The sequence below is a fragment of the Hipposideros armiger genome, unplaced genomic scaffold (assembly GCF_001890085.2).
Source record: "Hipposideros armiger isolate ML-2016 unplaced genomic scaffold, ASM189008v1 scaffold_237, whole genome shotgun sequence".
Lineage (NCBI taxonomy): Eukaryota > Metazoa > Chordata > Mammalia > Chiroptera > Hipposideridae > Hipposideros > Hipposideros armiger.
Genome location: NW_017731587.1, coordinates 1,169,787 through 1,191,762, shown reverse-complemented (window position 1 = coordinate 1,191,762; position 21,976 = coordinate 1,169,787). Strand labels below are relative to the sequence as shown.

The following is a 21,976-nucleotide window of genomic DNA, read 5'->3' as shown; positions in this document are numbered from 1 at the left end:
TGTTACGTGTGTGTAGTTGGCTTAGAAATCTCCTTGAGTCTAAGCGCTGGAAACTTTTTCTTTTGCATCCTCCTGTCCTAGAAAGGGAACAGGCATTGAGATCTTGCTATTCCAAGTTTGACCATCAACTTCGCTTTGGCCTGCAAGTGTATGTACCACGCCCACCATGACCTTGTCCTACTACACGAACAGCTTTAAAAGAGAGGCATTATATTGATACATCCTTTGAAGTTGGACTGGGTTCGATCTTCTTAAGCTCCTATTGCCTTCTCTGTGTCCTCTGAAAAGCATGGTGTTTCTCAAAAGCATATAACAAAGGATTCTCTGGAGTCATTTCACATGGAAGCATTTGGTTCGCCTCAGAATCTCATGTTACTGCGTCATTGCTCATCAAACATATTAACGTATTTATGCATCCTTGACAGGCCTTGCATTCCTCATGGCTTTATAAGGAAAAGGATGAGTCTGCGCTACAGAGCCTGCTTTATAATTTGGATAATAACTCTTTTTCCTGCAAATTTCAGCAAAAATATAAAATAATTTAGAATCCCTAGCAATGTTGTGATGCCAAAGAGTGCCCGTGTGTCTTAGTCCTAAACTGCACAGGACCCTGCACAGGATATCGGATCTAGTTTCATGTGCATTATAAAGACTGTTTTTGGAACCGGAGCTTTCCTCCATTTATATTAAAAAGGGCTACAAAATCACCGATTCAATACCCCAAACTCTTAAGGCCAGATGTGATTCTGACTTTTAAAAAATTATCCAAAGGTAAGAGGGTGCATAAGCTCTGTAAGAACGTAACACCCCTAACATAACAGCATTTCGTAGTAAGAAACTTTTAGTCTTTTTGAAGGGGGATGTATGAATATTTACAGTAAACAGAATAAATTAAGGCTACAAATAGTCTCATGTCAGTTCAGGTGAGGCCTTTGTATTTTTTAAGTTTTGTTGAGATATAATTCACAAATCATAAAATTGACCCATTTGAAGTGTATAATTTTATTGGTTTCGACTGTGTGCACTGAGTTTTTGCAACTATCACTGTCATATTAATTTCATATTTTTAAATTAAGGATAAGAGAGTGTGGACCTGTAGTTACTGATTATCAAAGATGTAGAGTTGGTTTTTTTTTAATACTTTCCAAGTTTAAAAAGATCACTAGAGGAAAGTTGACCTCAGAACCATATGGTTAAAGCTTTCCTGAGAACCCTGAATGTTTTCACTGGTGTATTTCATATGCTTGCCTGTCTTATTTACTTCTAACAAATTGGTAATGGAGTTTGGGTAACCAGGGTGTATCTGGGGGGTTATGTTTGGCTCAGAACGCTGGATCCTTGTTTTGGTTTTTCAAAACTCTGATAAATTGGAGTCCCTTACATAAATGCGATTTTCTTGAGTAAGAATCTGACGTCAGTATTTTATTGCTTTCTTGGCTGTGTGTTTGGTACATGCAGCCCTTGATTCTTGAATGAGGAACAGTGGTTTATACTGTAAATAGGAGTCCGGGTCCTTTTTCTTTCTCATGTGTTTGCCTCTCAGTTTTGTCTTACACATGCAGAAATATTTACGTTGTGTTTAAATACATATAATTGATGTGCTTTTAGCTTTGTTCAGGAGTTTTATCAAAGTGTAAAGGTATTTGTAAAATCTAGGAAAAACCTGGTTTCCACTCTATTACCTTTTAAAAAAAGGAAACATTTTTAGACATACTTCACATTTAAAGACGGGACTGAGGGTGAATAGTTCTTTATCCCCTTAAAGAAACAGCTGTCCTAAAATATGCCCCACCTTGCCTCCTAGAGGCAAATAACTTCTAAGCAATTTTAAAAAGAGCAATAACATAAAGTTAATTATGGGAGAATGATTCTATAAAAATTTAATGTGCCATTAAGATATTTGCTGATTTACATCAAATTTGTATATAGGTTGTTTGAACCTAAACCTTTCCATCCAGCTGGTAGCCTTTTCTAGGTTAATTACACAAAAGCCTCTGAAAAATGTAAGTCATTTGAGAGAAGTCGTGATTTCGGAGATAAAGGGAACACGCTGTGAAAAGTATGGCCGTCTGGCATAATGACATAAATGCAGGAGGCTTGGGTTCTTAGACAGTTTCTGCCACTGCCTAGTTGTGTAATTGTGAACAAGCCATTTAACCTCTCCAGGGGTTATTTTTCTACTGTGGGAGTTTCTGCGGATGCTCCAAGAACCAAATTATATCATATTAGTTTAAAAAATAACCTTCTTGCTAATCTTTTTTGAGGGGTAGGGTCAGGGGGGTAAAATCATAACTTTCCTTGTCTTTGAAATAATGCGATTGGAAAGATGGGTTTATTGTACAGATACAAGTTTTTCATTTATTCTAAGGAACAAAAGATTAGATTCCAAAATACTATAATAATGTTTTTCTGAGGACCAAGTAAGTATTTGCTACAAACTGAAATGGGTTGTATGTTCTGTGTTTTTCACCGTTTAGAGACTCTATTTGAATTAAAGTATCTCCATATAATATCCTGTATCATGATGTTGTCTTTTTCATTATCTTTTAAACTTAAATACCATTCACACTTGAATATCTGAAGTGAATTCACAGAAGCCAATCATACTTTATAATTCTTAATGAAATAATTATGTACACTGTAATAGAGAGTTGTCATTTTTACATTAGCCATGCTATCATTTTAGACATATAATTAGAAATTGACTGTGATCCTTTTTCCTATGCAAGAAAAATAGCATATTTTCCTTAAATATCACATGAATTTGCAATTCTCTGTAAGAAAATTAAAAAAGAAAAAAAAATCCTGAAAGAAATATTATCAGGTGTCAAACAGTAAACTGGACTGAGAACTTACCATACTTTTCTACTCAGAGGGCCAGATAGTAAATATTGTGCGCCATGTGGACTCCATGACAACTACTCGACTTGGCTGGCCTCCTGAGAACAAATTGGTGTAGCTGTGTTCTTGTAAAGCTTTATCTAAAAACACAGTCGAGCACCCGATTTGGCCTACAGGCTGTAGTTTGCTGGGTCTACCTGGTGCCTTAGTTGATACAGCCATGGGTATTAAGTCACACAGTCACTCCAAAAAGATTACGTTTAGGACAATATATTTATAGTAGTAGGAATCATTCCACGTCATACAAGTTGCATACCTTTTACAAAGGGCTTTCACATTTATTTTCATCTGGATTTTGAACGCTTCTGATGAGGATATTAATCTTCCTTTTTTACAGTTGAGGAAACTAGTATACTGAGAGTGTATGATCTTTTCTCTATTTTTTTGCTCTATGTTTTGTCAGAGAACTAGTGAGCTCACTGAGCAGATATTGCCAGTCCTGTTTCATGTTAGTAGGATCTCCTTTACTAGAATTTTGAAAGTAAATTCAAGTCCAATCAGCACTATGACTATTCTCTGGACATCCAATTCATTCAAAATAACCATACAAAGTAAACTTTGGTAACAATTCTCCCCTAAAGGAAGCCCAAGTAAGCAGAAGGCGGTTTCCAAGAATAACCAGCTCTAGAAGTTCATAGCAGCTGTAAAAATATATCTTAAGTTGAAATTCAGCTTGTAATGTAGGGATACTTGAATTTTTCTTTTTCATCTTTCTTGATTTTTTTTTTTTGGCAAATTACTTAGAAAGAAAAGTGAGTGTATTTATTTATTGCTCTTAATACAAAAGCCAAATAATTTTGTCATGAAGGAGAGCTGTCACTGAAACAAAATGGAGAAGTAACTCTTGTACCAGTTTAATATATTTTTTTTCTTGGCCACAGTTGGTGGTGGTTGGGTGAAGGTGGGTTTCTTAGTGTTTACCTCCTGAGTAGATATAAAGTGATTAGCTTTGGCAGTGATTTTTCTTTTTTTTTTTTTTAATACCTTGGTGATAAATGCATTGGTGGTTGTGACATAGGTCATTTGGAAGGTAGCAAAAAGTTTGACAATGTTATATTTACTGTGTTGTAGCTCTCACTCTTCTCTTTGAAAATGGGCCATTTCATGCTGTCAAAATGAAGAACACTTAGGGAAACTGAACACCATTCAAATTATTGGTTCAGAATTTTCTAAATTGAAGATAACTAAATCTGCAAAGATAAATGTGAAGTTAGCATATATTTTTCTTTTTTTAAAAACTCGTCAAGCCAACATCTCAAATCCTGAATTTTCTATAAATATATTTCAAAATCTATTGCTTAATTGTTCTTTTTGAGTGCAGCTTTGTCTTTGGACCTTTAAAAAGTTATTTCAGATTTTTTGTAACATAATATTTTCTTCTCTTTCTTAAACAGGCAGCTGGTTGCATGAGGAAATATAATGCTTGCTGCTTTAATATCAGCATGATCTGGGAATTTCGATTTTTACCTTTTTGTACCTCAATACATCTCATATCTAGGTTTTTTGAAGATTAAGTTAATACGTAGAAACCTCTGAGTGCCTAGCACATAGTAAGTGCTCAACTAATGTGAGCCATTTTGATTTTTATCTATTTTAAGATGGTCACTTTCTCTACAAATCAGCAAACTTTAAAATATGTGCCATAAAGATCATATGGTTGGTTGTTTCTGTTATTTATTTATTTATTAGAAGTCAGAGTTCATTATAGAACTTCAGTAAATGTGAATGAATACTTTTATATTATCATGTAATATTGCAAGGCCATTAGTCCATTTTTATATTCATTAATCATTAAATTTTGTGATTCGCTATAACGCTATATAATGCTAGACTGGGAAGTGGATGTGTTTTTGACATGGATATTTGGAAATGAGATTAAAAATAGCTTGCTCCCTGGGACCACAGTTTTTAGTCTCTGGGAAGTATTCAATTACATAGAAGTTTCTCAGATCCCACAACAGCATCCTTTTGAGAGAACTGACCTTGCTGTTTCAAGAATATCCTATCCCTCAAACTCGTAATTCCTTACATTTGTCTAGTATTATATTGTTTACTAGCCTTCCTGACACCTCAGCTCATCTCCTCATGATCTCAGGAAGTGAAGTGGGTATTTTAAGGCTCCTCATTTAGAGCCGAAGAGGCCCAGAGGTATTATGTAATTTGATTCCTGCCATCTTGTTCAGGTGAACTTGGCAAGTCTAATGATTGTCTTGTCTTCCTGACTCCTCTTCTCCCTCCCTTGTTCTCTCTCTTTGTCTCTTCCTCTCCTTTTTTTCTTCCTTAAGACATTATATTCTTTTCCTATTCTTCGCTGATTAAAAATAGCTCTAGGGATTAAGAACTTCACCTGGCTTCATACTTTAAATATATTTAAAACACATTTGAAGGTTTTTTTCACAGTAAGGGACAGCCCTTATTTTCTAGAGGGGCTGTAAATGCTTTCCCATTGTTCTAACTCCCAATAATACAGTGCCCGCCAGGGGGAAAGAAAATTAAATTGTTAAAGAAACTATGGACATTGATGTAAAATATTGGGTTGTCAGAAAAGTCATGACACAATTTTGCAATGAAAAACAGAAAAAATACGTCATGACTTTTTCGACAACCCAATATATAAGTTAAAGAAAGAAGGAGCTGCAGTATCATTTATCCATATAGACTTTATAAAAAGCCCAGGGTAAAGAACCCCCTCTATAAATTGTGCTGCATGGATATATAGACCAGAGAGATCACATTGGACTATGATCATCGTATCAAGATGCTGATGTATCTAAAACTGCCTTCATATACTGGCTTTCCAGCCCCCTTCTAGACTTCTGTTTTGTGTTCATTGTTCTTTTGTTCATTCAGTCATTGGCTCGGCCATTTATGTACTCGTTCATCCATCCAGTATTGAGTGCCTGCCATGCCAGGTGCTGGCTAGTTGCTGTGGATAGTGTACTCCAGCAGACAAAACAGACAAATCCCTATCATCTAGGAGCTTGTATTCATGTGGGAGAAGTGAAACTCAGTTTCTGTAAGTGTGATAATCTTTAAGATGACGTATGCTTAGTGTCACTTGGGGCCTTAACATCAGACTTGACCTTTGCAATATACAATATCTTTCATGTATGGTACAAGTTATAAGAGAGTTTTGAGAAGGCAGGGAGGGATTAATGTACCCAGGAATAGTTGGGGAAATCTTGTGGAAGAAGTGGAATATAAGTCGGAAGTGAGGGAGAACGTTTAAGATAGTGGCAATATTAGGCAGATGGATACACATTTGGTTTATACATAAAATAATGAGACCAGTACCACTGAGGAGATTTTGAACTTTAGATATGAAAGATGAGCCAAATTTTAGACCAACTTTGAATACCAGGCCAAGGACCTTGGAATTTATTCTTGTTTTAGATAATTATTGTAGATTCTTGATGAAGAATAGTAATTAAAGATACAAACAAAAGGAGAAAGTATCATGCCATGGACATAAAGGAAGATGAAATTTCCAGCCCTGACCATGAGGAACACATTTAAGCTCTGTGGACACCAATTTCCTCCCTACAAAATAAATAATACTAAGGAGATGCTCTCTAAAGTTCTGGGATTTTACCAATATAAATTTCTCATCTCTAGATCTCTCTAGCATTTACCCACCTGTGGCTTTATGAGCTTTTCCTGTAGAAGTTAGTGAGCTTTTATGTCAGTTATCACCTTGAGGTTGGAAAGGATGAGAGCAGATTGAGGACCTGGCTGGTGAAGATTTGGAGATAGTGGATACGAGGTGGGTAATGTGTGGTTTAGAGCACCTGGATTTACAAAGGACATGGCTTTGAATCCTTGTTTTTCCACCTGTTAACTGTGTCTTTCTACCTGTTAACTGTGTTTACACATCACCACTCTGATTCCTGCCTGCCCTTTTGTAAAATACTAATTCACAAAGTTTACAAGCATCATAGGGTTTAGGGAAGAATTACTTGAGAATAATATATGTAAGGACATTGTGTAAAATGTTGAATAAACATTTGTAATTAGTGTTACTACCACTAATAAATGATTTCCTCTGCATTCCATCGTGAAATACAATGACAGAATAGAATGTTGTTTTCTGAGGCACTGCTCTCTTCACAAGATGCCAGGACCTCATCTGGGAGATATAAAATGACTTAACAGGTGTTTGAATTCATTAGGCAATTATACACAATTCTGTCTTTCCTCATAATATCTGGTCTCTCATAGATAATGGAGCTTAATTTGTTCTTGCTTGAGCATGTCATTTAGATGACCCGCCTTTGTTTAGATTGTAGAAGGAACAAGATATGTGGGTCGACTTGAGATATGGTGCAGAATGGAACAAAAATGGGTTTATTAAGAAACAACGATGCTTACTCTAAAAGTTCTAGTGTGTTTTGTTTAGGAGTTGTTATGGAAACCTATTCAACAATGGAATTTCCTGGTATTAACTTAAAAAGGAATGTTTCCGTTTCAGGAGCTAAATAAAGATTCTAACACATCCTATGATTTTTATTATTTTCTATTACTCAATATTTTTAGCATGGTGTTAAGATTTTTCATCTTTTGGTTTTGTTAATGTTTGACTTGCCATGGCATGGGTTGCATGAGTTTTCTGCAGTTGTAAGTGTCGCTGGTGTTCATTGCTGTATTGAAGGTGCCTAATCACACGGCATCAAGGGACAGGGACCAGTGCATTTGAACAAGAGCATGTTGATAGGGGGCGAGAAGACAGCCTTCCAGAAGGGTATTTTAACCAATGCCTTCCACTTCCCCTTTGCTTAGTTCAGACTTACTGAGTGTCAGTCATGCACCTGGAAAACACTTCTTGCTTGTCTCCCAGCAGGGTTCTTAAGGTTCAGGAGTCAGTCAAAAAATGATTGACACTTGAGTCAGAGAGCGTCCACTAAACACAACTGTTAAAGCAGACAGAATTCCCATTAGATAAATGTTTTCTGGACCTCATCCAATGATAATAATCTACTAAAACAAGTTGTCTAATCTTATAAATTAACTTAAAAAGAGAAGTGGATGTGGGGTAGAATTGCAAAATGTTTGCATGTGTAAGCTCAGTGTATTTAATTTTAAATAATTAGAGCATGGTAATGATTAGTGCTAATTGGAGCTGTATTGGGCTGAAAGAATTATCCAAATGTGTTTTGAAGACTCATGGGAGATTTTTGCAGTAAATCTTATTTAATTCTAGGGTGTTTTAAATTGACACTGCTAAAAATCAAAGATATACATCTTAACGAAAAAAGAATACTAGATTGTAACCCTATCTGAAATCATTTGAAATATTTAATGATAGCTACAAAGGCTAGACAGGCTTAAAAAGGAAAATTAATGGGGATAATTTTAATGGCCCTCACAATAGGTATTTAATAAATGCAGAAATCTTTTTTTAACTCATATGAAGTAAGGTGAAACTTTTGAGTTATACTGAAGTCTTATTCAAGTAGAAGACAAATACTGCAATGATTATATGGGTTTCACAGTTTTCAAGTTTTCTGTTTCAAAATTTTCTTGTGAAGTTTACCTATGAGCTTTCTGAACACCTCAATCCTCATATATAATCCTTAAAAGTTAGCATATGATTAAAATTTAATTTCAAACTCACATTAAAAGAGAAGGAAAGAAATGAGGTGGATTACATTTACACAAAAATTTCATCTGTTTAGATTAGTAGCCACCACCAATAGGCTCCAAAATTCACATTTTGCCAAGTTGCTTCTGGCGGGAAGACCTCCGTTGGAGAGGCTATCAGAACAGAACCTGAACTGAAAACTTTTTTTAGTATTTTAGCTTGTTTCCAAACATCTGGCACATGGCCACTTGGCAGCTATATCAATCATTTCTGCGTCTGTATAACATGAAATGTGCAACTAGTTTATTATTTGTAAAGTAAGTATAATTTGAGGGTCAGCCTTTTGATGATTAATTCCAGCTAATAAAGACATGCATTTAAGAAATGCTTACTTGATGGTACAAATATTAATTTCTGCTCTTAGGAAAGTTACTCCATTTGTTTATAATAGATATTGCAGTCTAGGTCTACTGTTATACTTTTCAAAAAGAAATTGACTTTCAGAGTAATAAGATGCATAGGTATGAAACAGCATCCTTCATTTAATGAAAACTCAATTTTTGTTTTCAAGATATTTCCAAACAACTAGCTGTAGGTTACTGCTGATATTCCTACTTTGCTGCTCCTTACATCTCTTCTATATTAAAGGGAACACATCAAATAATACACCTAACGAAGATTTGGAAGTGGAGTTGTTTTTTTCTGTAATAGATTCTACTAACCACAACTTCCTTTACTGCTCAGATGCACTTGAAAATTTGGCATGGTTGTTCATTTATTCTGTTTTCTGTTAGGCAGGGAGGATAGGTGATGACCCCTTCTGCTTGCTTGGTAAACCTAAAATGTTCTACTCAGCTGATCTTGTAAAGACTCCAGTTCTGTTTGATTCTGCTCTGAATGACTGCTAATTATAATGCCTAAGTCTGCACCACAGCACTGTCTGGGAATTTCTGAATCGTTGTAATCACCAGATATTGAAAGAAGAATTATAAAATTGATGGATGTTTTCCCAAGTGAAAATTTTCTTTCAAAAACTCTAATTACTCTGCCTCAGTTTTCCCAATCAAAACAACAAGTGTTGGTTTATAAATCAGTGTGGCATTTTGAGAAGACAGACAAAATCCACATGAGAAATGTATAGGTAGAGGTCTGCATTTTTATTTATGAAAAAAATAATGATTTGTCCATTTTTTCATTGCATATACTCTTTGTATTTAGCAGAAGACAAGTGTAATTATAGAGTGGGAGCGTACTTCCATTTAAAAATATTAAGCATGTGTATTAATGGACACCTACCTATAAGGTATGTATATTAAGTTTTATTTCTATATATAAAATCTTTTCCTTATTTGTGTCTTTTGTATCTTCATAGAAAAACTCCCACACTCATTAAATAGTTGTCTATTATGGTATCTTGGAGAGAAAATGGCTGTATCTTGGCCTCCCCACTGAGGGAAGTCTCATTATAGTTTGTCTCTTTATGTTTCTAAAATGCTGGGCTCACATGCTTAACTCATTAATGAGACTGGAACACATCTCATAATGGCTGGTTTGTCGCACGAAGGCCACACCAAGTTAAAAGAATGTTGCAGTTTAATCCATTGGCACAGGCACTACATTTGCAATGCAGTTAGTTGCCCACTTGAGGAGAGATCAGTAGAGGAGTTCCTTTTCTAAGTTCAGTTCACTTGTAGCTCCTTTATTTTGATTTCTCTTCCTTTTAGGCGTATTCTTAAACTGCAGGGAAAGGAGATTAATAAAAAACCAAAAGTGTTTTGGTAGTCAAAGAGAGGTATCTTCTTTTGTTTGAAGTATTTTTTGTTTCTTAGGTCACAAAGGATATTTTCTTCACATATTTTCCTCATAAAGGCTGTATTGTTTCGTGGCTAACCTGATTTGACCATAGTGCACTGCCTGGTGGCAAGTGTTAAACCTCTTATTTTCAGCTAAACAAGATTACTCTGAAGACTGGCATTCAGGGGCTTGATTTTAATGTAATGGGTTAGGGGCTGTGGCACACCCCTTGCCGTGCCAGTATTTGAATTCTTTGGGCACTTCAGCTTCTATTCTAGAAGAAGCTTGCCATGGGTATGCAAGAAATTGCTGCTTTATTTCTCCACGTTGGCTTAATGAGGAAGAATGGGTCACTATGCCAGCAAAAACACCAAGGGCCATGGGTTTAGAAGCATCCGTTCCTTAATATTTCACTCATTTGGGGGTTTATAGGATGTGTACTACAAATGCTATGTAGAGTGGCAGACAAAAACCAGTCAGGATTTGAAATCAATATGTCATCTCTTGTATAATATATAGAAACAACTGTGATCATGGAACCTGAATTTTACTCCATTCTGTTGTCCCATCTTTTTGGATTAATTTAGATGGCAGTTAAAATGTTAATATGCACTTATGTTGGTGTTAATTTTCAATTGTTGATGTCAGTTGTTAATATAGTCAACCCTCAGTATCTGTGGTTCCAGGACCCCCACGGATACCAAAATCCCCACATGCTCAAGTCCTTTATATAAAATGCCTTACTATTTGCATGTAACTGGTATTTGCATATAGGCTAGAGCATTTGTGTCGATTCAGTGTAGTGCTTGGTGCATGGCTAATTCAAGTTCTGCTTTTTGGAATTTTCAGGGATTTTGTTTGTTTGTTTGTTTCCTGAATATTTGTGATCTGTGGTTGGTTGAATCCAAGCATATGAAACCCCCTTATACGGAGGGCTATTTCTTTACTCAAAGCTTTCACATATTGATCTGTCAAACCCATCCACTTAATTTTATTTGGTTACTAAAGCTTTTTGTAACAACCATTCTTTATTTTTTATTTTTTAGAACAGTTTTAGGCTTACAGAAAAATTGAGAAGATAGAACAGAGTTCCCATATACTTCAACACACCCAGTTTTTTCTATTATTGTCACCTTACATTAAGATAGTATATATTTTATAATTAGCCAATGCTCATACATTATTATTAACTAAAGTTAATCATTTACTCAGATTTCCTTCATCTTTACCTACTGTTCTGTTTATGTTCTGAGATGCCTTCTAGGGTAGCACATTGCATTTATTTGTCTTGTCTCCCCCTGGTTGTGATAGTTTTTTAGACTTTGTTTCTGATAACCTTCACAGTCTTCAGGATTCCTAGCTAGATATTTTGAGCAATGTTCTTCACTGGAATTTGCCAGATGTTTGTCTCATGATTAGATTGTTATGGGTTTTGAAAGGAAGCGCACAGGTAAGAGGACATTTTCATCATGTGCTATCAAGGGTACACAATAGCAACATGACTTATCGCTGTTGATGTTGACCTTGATCACCGGGCTGAGATAGTGTTTTTCATGTTTCTCCACTGCAGAGTTAATCCCTACAGCGTCTGTCCTTTCTGTATTGTATTCTGTGCAACGAAGTCACTGCGCGGCCCACATTTATGGCGTGGGACGTTGTGTTTTCCCTCTTTGAGGATGGAGCATGTGCATAAATTATTTGGAGTTCTGCAGGGGAGGATTGTCTCTTCTCCCTCATTTATTTATTGATTGTATCATTTATCCATATGTTTGTATGGATATTTATTTTATATGTTGGGTTATAATTCAATACTACTTTGTTTTGTTCCTTGAATTGTCCCAGTTGGGGCCAGCAGGAGCTCGTTAGGCAGACATCTGTGTCCCTTTGACACTCTGACATCTCCTCGTGTGTGTGTGTGTGTGTGTGTGTGTGTGTGTGTGTGTGTGTGTGTGTAGCACTTCTTCACTTTCTCGCACTTACAAATGCTGATGGCTCATCTTGTATATTCCCTGCCCCAGTACTAACGTCAGTCCATTTCTCCAAGGAACCCTGGTTCTCTTTATTCGAAAAAATATTAGAAACAAAGGTGTGAACACTAGGTAATACCATTTAAAGAATAAAAAGTAAAATTAAGAAGAATCTCTTTTAAGCATGATTAAATGAAAGAAGGATAGACGGTCATCTTAAGTTCCTTCTCTTTAATTTACATTTTTTTAATATTCTAACTAAACTGTTGATTTTTACCAGTGTTAGCTAATGTCATATATATGAATAAAGATCGTGAGGAATTTCAAATAGGCTCATAGTGGTGATTGTAATTGAAATGAGAAAAAAGCCATAAACTTGTTTCTGGTGACCTTTTACTACCAAATCAACTCAAATATGTTAGATTTTAAACTTTGGATAAATATCATGTGTCATTCATTATGTCAAATACATGAAATATGCTTTTGACACTCGAGATTTTTATATAACCATACACTACCTTGATGAAAACCTTGCTGGTAAATGATAATCTGGTCTAGAAAAAGTCTGTAAAATTTCATCAGTGAAATTCAATCTTTAACTGATTTATTAAGCTGTTATATGTTTATCTGGTATGTATGGATGCTTTTTGATGGATGTTTGAATTTAACATAAAGTAGTATGGTCTATTATAGACTCAGCCTGAATAAATTAAAGAATTCCTTCTAATCAAAAGTGCTGAATATCTCAGCACCATATTTTTTTATGTCCCTAATCTTTAAATTCTTTCCTCACAAAAATTGCATATATCCATCCGTGAACCTCTTTATATCTTTTGAAATAGCAAATATTAAAATTATTTTATATTGTCTGTTAATATAGAACAAAGTTTCTAATCTTAAATAGAGGGTAATTATTAATAAGGAAACCTGTTTTTTCCTTTGAAGGGAAACAAAGCAAGTACCCTGACAACTTGATTATGGCAAAATTTTGATTAATTACATGACTGTGTTCTAGAAACAATACTAATTATCCTTTAGCTATAGACTCCTTTTTGTCACAAATTCAGCAAAGTATGCTTTTATATTCATGTTTTGGGATGAGTCTCTAATGAGAACTATTTTGGAAAGGAGGGCAGCTCGGAGAAATCCTACATTATTGCTATAAGGACAGCTTATGACTTCAGTGATGAATAGTGGATACAAAATAGAAGATGCTAAATTTTTGTTGTGTCTGGATAGCCTTTTCTTTCAGTTATTCTTATAACTTACAGATACTGATTTTTATCTACTTTGTTATTACAGTTCTACTATCATTGCCAAGGGCTTAATTTGGAATTAAATGAGCCTTATGCTTAAGTAATTTATTTTCATTAGTTTGCCAAAAAGTGAGTCTCATGATGGTTTTAGTACTGTAAGCCAGAATGTTTACATTTTTCTTTCATTGAGTCTAAAATATTCCTTGTCAGTTTCCCTTGTGCCCCACAAAATATGAGATCAGAATACAATATTGAAGCTGAATGGGAATTTTTCGGGAATAATAGAGAGGAGACATGTTATAGTTGATTTTTGCTTTTTTCTCGTGTTGTTTCTTTAGTGAAAGACTCACATAGAAGAAAATAATTCATTACAGGGTTTCTTTAAAAGCATCACCACTAATTAATATTTCAGGGTCTTCTCATCAGCTTTGATTTCATATTTCAGGTGATATGTGTGGGAATGATTTTGATGTTGTATGATAAATTTCACATTATTTGCTGATTAATAGCTACATTCTTTTATTCATTTATTATTTTATACATTTGTGTACCCAAAAACTAGAGATAAAATTTTCAACTATGAACATTATATACTTAGATGATTTCCATCCTATGATTTATGTCTGAGAATTCCAGAAAAACTCCTCTAAAATTTTGTAATTAGAAATATATGGCTTTTGGTTTTTTTAGTAAAATGGAGATTAGAGCTGATTTCCCTTTTTATGTTAACGAAGAACTTTTTCAAAGATGAAAAACATATTTGCACTTTTAGAAAAATTAGACTTTCATAAAGCAGATTTATATCATTTTGTAAATAAGTATATTGAATTAAAACATGAAAGAATCCTGTCTATTCAATAATTGACATGAAATGTATCCGATAAGAATTCTTTTTAAGGGATGCAGTAATTTTCCCATATCTAATTGTACTTTTGTAATGAAGTTGTAGTCAGGAAAATGTTCCTTGAGAACATGTCATTGCTTTTATGTATACTCTTCATGGAAAGGGATGGAGACGGGCAGAAAATGTGATCTAAAGGTGACAAGGCCAAACGTCTGTATATGATGATGACCAAGCTATTTTTAAATGGCCTTGGAGTTACACAATATTGTTTAATTTATGAGCCTTCGTGGGGGCATTGGGAGTAAAGATTTACCATATAGGACTAAAAGGTGTGAGATAATGATAGGTAGATACCGACTTTTGGTGAGCATCAGAGTTAAAGAATCATTTATTCGCATATAGTCATGTGCCGCTTAACCACCAGGATCCGTTCTGAGAAATATGTCATGAGGTAACTTTGTTATTATGTGAACATCATAAAGTGCACTGACACAAACCTAGATGTACAGCCTACTGCACACCTAGGTCATATGGTATGGCCCTTTGCTCCCAGGCTACAAACCTGTACAGCAGGTTTGTACTGTCTGGAATACTGAATTCAGTACTGTACGGAATACTGTAATATAGTCATTTATTATCTTTATCAAGTATCATGCGCTGTAATAATTGTGTGTGCAATACTTTTATATGACTGGCGATGCAGTAGGTTTATTTACACCAGCACCACCACAATATTTCAGATCCATTCAAATTTTAAGGGTTCACCATCATATATGTGGGCTGAAATTGAGTGAAATATCGTTACGTGGCACATGACTGTACCTACAAGTGTCAGGCTTTGTATTAACCTCTGAGGAGTCAAAGATGTGTCAATTATTATATCCTAGATCTAAAACTGTGGTTTTGGGTCATATCATAATTTTGTATCTCAACTTGGGTACATTGTGTTTTTATCTAATTTTATTATGAAATTAAGAAATTTTCTAGCAAAATTAAGGTAAGGATCACAAAATAATTGTAGGTAGATTGAATTGGGACATAGAAAAGTATTTTCTAACATTGAGAAATGTAACAATTATTTCTATATTTGTTTCAAAAATTTTTAACCCAAAAATGTAAGTTTAGTCATACCAGATTGTCAAACCTTTTAGTTTTCTTCCAGTGAAATTTGGGAGGCTGTGAATAAACAGCAACCACTTATAAATTTGAAGCCACCTTTGTCTCTTATCCATTTATCCATCTCCCTCCCCGCCTTGACCCGGAAATTTCATCATCTCGTGCTTGGGGTAATTATATCTAGACTTGGAAAAAATAATGCTTTACATATATATGTATGCATTTATGAAAAATATGTGTTATTTTTTTCTGAATGACTTGTATGACTTTATAATATGCATATTTGCAACATGATTTTTTACTAGTCATGTTACCATATAATTAATGATTTGGTTCATTTGTCTTAAAGTATTTTTCATGTTGATACAGATGTTTGTGTATAAATAAATATATGTATTATTACATATATATTACACACACACACACACACACACATTCCTTTTAGCATTATAGATACAAATGATGTGAATATACCATGGTTTATTGCCATATTGCTCTATTGAAGTTTTTAGCTATTTTCTTATTTTTGCTTTTATAAAGAGTGGTACATTAGATGGTCTTATATTTAAATCCAAGAGATTATGTTTAGAGTATGTAACTAAATTCAAATTACCAAATAATAGGGGATACAAATTATTAATTTTTCCTAAGTACTTTCAAATTTCCCATCAAAACTATATAATTTGTATTTTTCCAATATGTGAATGTCTTGTTTCAACACAGTTTCAGTGACAACATTTTCCAATTCTCTTTTTATCACTTAGAGTCATCTGAAATACTTTTCCAGTTTGATTTTCATTTATATTAATGAATGAGAGTGAGCATTTTTTCAAACATTTTTGTTGTCTTATCCTCTGAATTTCCTGTCTATATTTTTAATCTATTTTTATTGAATTATGTGCCTTGTGTGATTCATATTTAGGAGACTAATGTTTTCTTCTGGCATCAAATCCTCTGTTTTCTGTATAGTGCAACAAGACTTGAATATTTCAACCCTAAATTCTACTTATTACAAAGATCACCATTCCTTTGTAGCCTGACCTTCATGACACTCATTTATTCTACTAAGAATTCACTTTGTCCCCGAACATGGGAAAAAGCATTATTTATGTTTCATTGTGGGTTATTCATTTTGAATGAGGAAAATATGCTTTAAAACTTCATGAAATGAAAGCCATAGACCAACAGTATTTTTAATATTGATACTAAGAATTAGACTTGTACAAATATGCAATGATTCTCAATTTCAGCTGCATTGGAATCTCCTATGGAGATTTTAGTCATACCCGAGTATCGATATGTTTAAAAGCTTGCAATTGATATTGATGATTCTTTAGGTTTGAAAACTATGCTTTAAGGCACTATGATTCCTCTTCTCACAAAGCGTTTTATTCTAGACACAACAGAATATATGAAGACCCAAGAGCACAGGGCCGCTCGTCACTGTTCTTTCAGGTGTATATCCAGTAAATAGTAGAGCATTTGCCACATAACAGCAGCCTTAATGAAATGTTGAATGAACTGATTATGTTTTCGTTATTAAATTGCAATCATTTTCTAATGTTCTCAATCAAAGGTTATACGCAGATCATGTTTAATGTTCCTGACTTTGAAGCCTCATCTTCTATGTATGGATTTTCAGTCGTTTTAACTTAACAAGCTTATAGTGGCAACTCCTCAGCACTCTCATGCCTTATCTCAGAAATACCTGTGCTGAATCAATTTGATACACCAAGCCAAGAACAAAGAAATGCTGAGGCTAATTGTATGGTCACTTGGCTGCCAGCTATGGCTCAGTGAAAATTTGTTAATTTGATTTCATCCATAAATCAGAGCATAGGAACTAAAATTAATAAGTAAAACCTTTTCCATGCATTTTTTCCTTTCACCTTATTTTTAAGGTCATTTCCACAGGATCAGTGAATAAAGTTAGAAGAGAGATTTGGTTTTATCAGAATCCTATTTTTATATGTGATATACTTTACCAAAATTATATAGGAAAGCATTAAAGCAACTTAAAAGTTGTTATTTCAAATTTAGGCTATTAAAAAGTGGTTGCTAGGCCGGCTGAGTGGGTCAGTTGGTTAAGAGTTAGCTTAAGAGCGTGAGCTCTGTGCACCAGGGCCGCCAGTTTGATTCCCACATGGGACAGTGGTGCAGCACCTGAGCTGAGCTGCCGCTGAGCTGCCAACAGGTGGCAGGATGGCTCAGCTGGTGAGAGCATGTGCTCCTAACAACAAGATTGCCTGTTCAATTATGAGCTACGCCCACCCACAACTAAGAGTGAGTTCAGCACTTTGAGCTGAGCTGCCGCCGAGATGGCTCAGTGGATAGCGTGCGGGCTCTTAACAACAAGGCTGCCGATTGGACTCCCACATTGGATGGTGGCTATGCCCACCCGCAACTAAGATTGAACACAGCACCTTGAGCTTAGAGGCCATGAGCTGCCAACAGGTGGCAGGATGGCTCAGCTGGTGAGAGCATGTGCTCCTAACAACAAGATTGCCTGTTCAATTGTGAGCTACGCCCACCCACAACTAAGAGTGAGTTCAGCACTTTGAGCTGAGCTGCCGCCCAGATGGCTCAGTGGATAGCGTGCGGGCTCTTAACAACAAGGCTGCCGATTGGACTCCCACATTGGATGGTGGCTATGCCCACACACAACTAGGATTGTAACACAGCACCTTGAGCTTAGAGGCCACGAGCTGCCGATGGGCAGCCAGATGGCGACGGGCACCCTCCACAACTAAGATTGAAGAACAACAACTTGGCTGGTCCCCCTCCCCAATTCCCCAATTTAAAAAAACCAAAAAAGTGGTCGCTAGTCATGAAGCCTGAGAAACTCTTCCATTTTAAACATTTTCAAATTAATTTTCTTTTACCTATTAGTTGAATTTTCCTTTCATTTTGTCATTTATTTAGCCCTTACAGACTTCACCGTTAAGTGAGAATGAGTGTATGAGAGCATCTTATTTCAGAACTTAGTTTTGTCAATTGCTTAAATTGGAGACGATCTGAAAGTGTTTTAAATGTAAAGTACTATGTAAAATAATACTAGTATTTTATTTTTACTTACGCTTTTTTATTTTGGTCATTTTCTCAGACGTCTCAGCCTTCTTACATAATATTTACCATTAAATAGTTTGTATCACTCACATCCTTATTTTGTAGTTTATTGTATTTAAATATTCTTCCAGCATCATAAACAGAATCATTTTGATCACAACTTCAATCTCAATGTCTTATTTTGATGATAATTTATTAAAATTTAATAAATACTAAAGATGCTTTTATTAAAAATTATTGATAAGGTAGTTTTGCCTTTTGGCATTGCTATCTTTAGGAGTAAAATAAAGTTATGTAATTATTAAAGCCAACGTATTCTGTGGTTTCATGACTAGCAAAAAAACCTGATTGTATTTACCTCCCTGTAAGGTTCTCTTACTGCTTTGCTGCTGTTCTTGCCTGATTAGAGCTGTCTTTGTAATGGTTTCTTCCCTTCTCGCCTTCTCTCCCCTCAGTCCCCCAGGAAATATTGTAATAGCATGGCCTTTACTTACACTTGAAAATGGACTTTTAGTACATATTCAAAATTGAATTGTTTTTCAAGTTCAGCCTTCTTATCCATGATCTCTTTTCTCATTTATTTTTGCCAAATATTAACGTTTCTCCTTTCTCTAATCCAGGAATACTTAACTATGCGATTGATCCACCAAGTTATTACGACTTTTAACATTTGGCTCTGTGTGGCTTCATTTTTTTTTCTATAATCAAGAAACTTTAAGACTTCTGCTGTGTAGAATTTTAGAGGAGCCAAAGTAATGGTTTGCAAAAGTTATTTTTAGATGATAAAGAGGCTTTGAGGGGTGGCCAGTTAGTTCAGGTGGTTAGAGTGCAGGCTCATAACACCAAGGTTGCCGGTTCGATCCCCACATGGGCCATGGAGCTGCGCCCTCCACAACTAGATTGAAACAACTACTTGACTTGGAGCTGATGGGTCCTGGAAAAACACACTGTTCCCCAATAAAACCCTTAAAAAAAAAGAGGCTTTGAACCATTTCATTTTTCAAGAGAGACGTGAAAGCTAAACATTGGTGATGAATGAACATATTACTCCCCCTACCATTAAAAATTCTAGATAGCGTTAAAAGAATTAATTTTGAGCAAGGTCTGCTACAGATGTTTTTAAAACACTGAGACAGTTAATTCTGTGAATTTAACATTACTGTGATCTGATATTAATGAGCAATTCAACCTCTTAAAATTGTCCATAATTTCCATCTGTTTGCTATTTCTCATTTTCCTTATTCAAATTTTTAACTTATAACCCCTTCTCCCTTTACTTCTCTATCTGTAGATATCTATATCACATTTTCTGTATCCATTCATCCATCAGTATACACTTGGGATGCTTCCATTGTCTTGGCTATTGTAAATAATGTTGCAATGAACATGGGAGTGCAGATATATTTTGGAGATAATGATTTCATTTTCTTCCGATAAATACCTAGAAGTGGAATTGCTGGATCATAGGTTGGTTCTATTTTCACTTTTTTGAGGAACCTATATACTGTTTTCTATAGTGAATGCACCGATTTTCATTCCCACCAACTGTGCAAAAGGGTTCCCTTTTCTCCACATACTCGCCAATGCTTGTTATCTCTTGTCTTTTTGATAATAGCCATTCTGACAGGTGTGAGGTGATATCTGGTAGTGGTTTTGATTTGCATTTCTCTGTTGATAAGTGATATTGAGCATCTTTTCATGCACCTATTGGCCATTGGTATGTCCTCTTTGGAGAAATCTCTATTCAGATCCTCTGCCCATTTTGCAATTGAATTTGTTTCTTCCGTTGAGTTGTATGAGTTCTTTATATATTTTGGCTATTAACCCCTTATCAGATACACGATTTCCAAATATTTTCTCCATTCATAGATTGCCTCTCATTTTGTTGATGGTTTTCTTTGCTTTGCTGAAGCTTTTTAGTTTTGTTTTTTTTTAAAGATTTTTATTGGGGAATTGGGGGAAGGGGAACAGACAAGTTGCTGTCGTTTTGTTCTTCAGACTAGTTGTGGAGGACGTTGCTTCACTGGCCCAACTTGGCACCATCATTGCACTCTTCCCAGGCGAGACAGATCAGTCGCTGGCTTCTGGATGGCTGCTCACTGAGGCTGCTGGCCGCTCACGCTCGCCGCTGGCTACACATGGTAGCCCATGGCAACCCACTGCAGCCTACACCCGTCGCCGGCGACTCACGGGAGCCCTGCTCTAGGTTGAGCTGTTGTTCAGCATCTTAGCTGTAGAGGGCAGTGTCACTGGTCCTCATATGTGGGATTCGAACCGGGGACCTCTGGCATCCCAAGCCAACTCTTAACCAATGCGCCATTCAGCCGGCCCTGAAGCTTTTTAGTTTAATGTAATCCCACTTATTTATTTTTGCTTTTGTTGCCTTTTACAGATTGTTTTTTTTTAATATATTAAAATTTTTGGGGTGGCAATGGTTAGTAAAATTACATAGGTTTCAAGTGTACAATTCTGTAATACATCATCTATATATTGCATTGTGTGTTCACCACCCAGAGTCAATTCTCCTTCCATCACTATCTATTTGACCCCCTTTACCCTCTTCTACCATCCCTCCTTCCTTCCTTACCCTTTGGTAACCACTGCAAATTGTTTTTTAACTTAATTATATGACAGTTCCATTGTAAGGTTCCAAGCACCGTTCTGCGTGTCACTGAGTAAGAAAGGTCAGTGCAAGGCCAGAACATGGGCAGTCCGAGATCGCATTACCAGTGACTCATTGAGGTTGGGATATGGTATCCATCACTCCCTCTCCCCAACTGCCTCTTCAGCATTTAGATTGTTTGAGATCACTAAATTTTTATTCAGGTTGAAAGAATTTGCCAGAACATTCTCATTAACAGCGATGCCCTTTGCCTTCCTCTCACAACTTTCTGTCTTTCTCTTACAATAGTCTATTCTTAAAGTCATTTTATTTTTAAAAAGTTGTCATCAACATGAAAACTTTTGGATTCATAAAGAGTGTTAGTGAATGTTCGATGTCACTAATGTCAGTGGCGGCATGGGGGTAACAGATGAAAGCGTAGAATATAAATTCTGCATCGAGATTTAAGACAATGCAATCAGGACTGGCATAGACATAGCTAAATGCTGTTCCTACTTTAGAGCTGAGCGAAGCACTGTCCTACCCCATATTTTTTTGTCGTGACTGCACTTTGTTTTTCCCCAGAACCTAAACTATACAATGAAAGAAGACAGTTTACTTTGTGTTATTAGGTGCCTACTATAGCCCATGCAGAATGTGAGTACTTTATCGTTGTCCCATTTTAACCTGATGCTAATTCCAAGGGGGTAAATATATTCAGCCCATTTTGTCGAGGTCAAGAAATTGAAGCTTTGGTTATTGGTACTTTAGAAAAGGAATGATAAGAAAAGATACTCATCAAATGTTATCAAAAGTTGCATATGAAGTTGGATTCTAGAGTTAATTTTTTTT

General features: G+C 35.6%; 1 protein-coding gene across 3 annotated transcripts in view; it reads left to right on the top strand.

Moving 5' to 3' along the window:
* TMTC2 (transmembrane O-mannosyltransferase targeting cadherins 2) overlaps nt 1-21,976 on the top strand; it is a 422,158-nt gene that overhangs the window by 188,732 nt on the left and 211,450 nt on the right. The window lies entirely within an intron of this gene.